Source organism: Triticum aestivum, chromosome 7A (genome assembly GCF_018294505.1).
Source record: "Triticum aestivum cultivar Chinese Spring chromosome 7A, IWGSC CS RefSeq v2.1, whole genome shotgun sequence".
Lineage (NCBI taxonomy): Eukaryota > Viridiplantae > Streptophyta > Magnoliopsida > Poales > Poaceae > Triticum > Triticum aestivum.
The window spans coordinates 16,565,650-16,568,842 of NC_057812.1; the positions used below are offsets into that span (position 1 = coordinate 16,565,650).

The 3,193-nt window shown below is 43.7% G+C and overlaps 1 non-coding gene across 1 annotated transcript; it reads left to right on the forward strand.

The window, feature by feature from the left end:
* Nucleotides 1–247: 247 nt before the first annotated feature.
* Nucleotides 248–319, forward strand: TRNAD-GUC (transfer RNA aspartic acid (anticodon GUC)). The gene has a single exon. It is a non-coding gene; the product is annotated as a tRNA-Asp (tRNA).
* Nucleotides 320–3,193: the final 2,874 nt, after the last annotated feature.

The window sequence follows — 3,193 nt, forward strand, 5'->3', positions numbered from 1 at the left end:
CCGAAGATCCTCGCTCTGCTTGTTTCCGGAACCATTGCTTCTCCATGTTTGATCAAAATTATGTGAGTGTCGCCTCTTCCTGAGCACTGTCCCTCTCGCTCATTGCGCCCAAGATAGACGATTTACCCCGGAACATGCAACCACCGTGATGTGGAGCACGCACAAAAACTGAACCACAGAAATGGACAACGTTTTATGGGTAGTCAGCGCATCTAAGTAAGCTAAGTTGAGACGTGTTAGCATCGGAGTCGTTGTAGTATAGTGGTAAGTATTCCCGCCTGTCACGCGGGTGACCCGGGTTCGATCCCCGGCAACGGCGAATTTTTTGTTTCGCGGCCCATGACAGGCCAGGCCGATTCTTTTCGGCCTGCTGAGAGCTCGCCTGGCCCGTCCGGGCCTATTTATCGTATGCACCCTCGAAAAGTATCCCGTTCGCTCTAGAGCCCTGCCAAAACATTTTCTGTCATGCTACAAATTTGTTGTTGCAATGGCAAAGCATGCGCGTGCATAAGGACTACTCCCTCCGTTCGGTGAAGAGTGTACATTTGGTTTTAGAATTTGTCAACAAAAAAGTGTACGTCTATCTTCCTAACACACTTTAAAGTAGAAAAAATAATTTTCTTTTATCACATGGCAATCAAGACCATTAGCATTCTACATATGGTCTCCTTAATTTCTACATGCATTTAGTTTATTGGGGGTTGGGTAATTAAAAAGAAGAGAGATGGTAGTTTGCATCTTCCCAATGTATTTTTACTCGCCTCCATAAGTTGCCCTAAAATTTATATATGTACGCTTTTCGCCGGACGGAGAGAGTACTACTACATTCTAGACATTGTCTAAAATGGTTATAATGAATACCATCGATTTTGATAAAAGAAACACTAGTTTTTAGTTCGTGTGTGTTACCCCTGGTTTGTTGGTTTTGCAGCTATATTGCTAGCTCAAATTTAAATGAACCAGTGTTATATTTGTAGATCAAATGAGTTAGTATTGTATGTTATGCGTTTATGTCGGTCTTTTTCTCCGATTTAACCGGAAGAAATTCTTAGATTTTCGAATTTGGCTCAGTCGATTTCGTTGGGAAGGAAGAAGGAAGCGCGGGGCAGGGCAAAACGCCGTCAAGGCCTCAGCTAGGAACAAATGTAGGCGGAGGCGAGTTCAAAGGTTAACGGTTCGGGGTGCAGACTTGCAGAGAAATTTTAGTGGTTCGCCGGTTTAGAGGGATGGCCATGATGGCTGGCGCCAACATGATGATGAGGAGAGTGGGGTGGCGGAGGCAAGCAATTTGGCCGGTGGTCATGGACGGTTTGGCAAAGAAGATGAATAGGGGAGGACAGTAGGTGGAAGATGACCATCTGGTCGTTGGCTGGACGGTTCAGAAAAATCAACCAACCCAATCTTTTTTTTATCGGCCAACCTTTGGTCATCCTTTTTTTTTTCTCATGAGTAACTGTGTCAAGGTGATTCTTAAACCCCAATCAAGGTTGGAATATGTTTTTGTTTGTTTTATTCTCTTAATTGCATAAGTAGAATAGAAATAGAATTTAAGCTAGACTCGTCTTCACTAGAATCATAATCCTAATCTATGCTCATGCATATTGTTAATGTACTACATTCTCCTATCTGTCTGATCGAAATTATGTGAGTGCCGCATCTTCCTGAGCACTGTCCCTCTCGCTTATTGGGGCCAATAGAGACGATTTACTCCGGAACATGCAACCACCATTATGTGGAGCACGCATGAAAAGAGATCTAGAGGAATGGAGAACGCTACGTCTAAGTAAGCTAAGTTGAGTAGCATTAGCATGTACTCCCCTTGTTTCTAAATATTTGTCTTTTTAGATATTTTAAATGGACTGTCATATACAGATGTATATGGACATATTTTAAAGTGTTGACATGGTGTTTTCCACCCAACCCTGCACCTTGCTCCATAAACGATCTTTGAGGTATTTAAAGGCCCCATTCTTCGAACTCCCAATATCTTATGGCATCCCTAGATACTTCTCATTTAAAGTTTCATTGGGTATATTGAGTAAATCCTTTATTTCAGTTCTGGTAGCCTCCGGCACCCCCTTGCTAAAAAATATTGAAGATTTTGCAAAGTTCACTCACTGACCTGATGCTTGACAATATGTATTCAGTACTAGGTTCACCTCATTAGCTCCTGCACTATTTGCCTTGCAGAACAGCAGGTTGTCATCAGCGAATAACAGATGGCTAATTGGTGGCGCCGTAGGAGCCACTTGTACACCACCCAGATTGGATGACTCACTCTTTGATTTTAACAGGCACGACAGGCCCTCTGCTGCTAGCAAGAACAAGTACGCAGATATTGGGTCCCCTTGTCTGATTCCTCTTGAAGGTTGGAATTCCTCCAGTCTCTTCCCATTAAACATGACAGAAAACTGTACAGTAGTGACCAGTCCCATAACTATGTCCACCCATCTCTCAGTGAACCCCAGCTTTACCATGATTGCTCTCAAATATGGCCACTCCACCCTATCATAGGCCTTCATCATGTCTAGCTTCAGGGCAAAAGACTGGTGTTTTTTGGCTTTATTTCTCTTCATAAAATGTAGGCACTCGTAAGCAGTGATGATGTTATCAGTGATTAGTCTGCCAAGGACAAAAGCAGACTGTTCCTCAGAAATAATGTTAGGTAGTACCACCTTAAGGCGATTGGAGATAACTTTGGAAGCAATTTTGTAGAAAACATTACACAAACTAATGGGACGAAACTGGTTCAGTAGGGTTGGATTTTTGACCTTGGGAATCAACACCAATACAGTCTCATTGATGCATGTTGCCGATTCTGTGCCCTCAACAATTTTAAGCACGACTTTGGTGATCTCGTCTCCCCATGTCTCCCGGTGCTGCTGAAAGAAGTGAGCAGGAAAGCCGTCTGGTCCTGGTGCCTTAGTAGGAAACATTTGAAAAAGAGTCGTCTTAACTTCTTCTGCACTGTACGGAGCATTCCACAGCGCATTCATCGCTTGCGTCACTAGTAGAAAACATGGCTTTGGTCACGGGGCAATATTCACATTAGTCCCGGTTCAGTCATGAACCGGGACTAATGTGAGCATTGGTCCCGGTTCGTGCGGCTAAGGCATTAGTCCCGGTTCACTTGAGCCCTTTTAGTCCCGGTTTGAGACACGAAATGAGACTAAAGGGTGCGATGCCCTTTAGT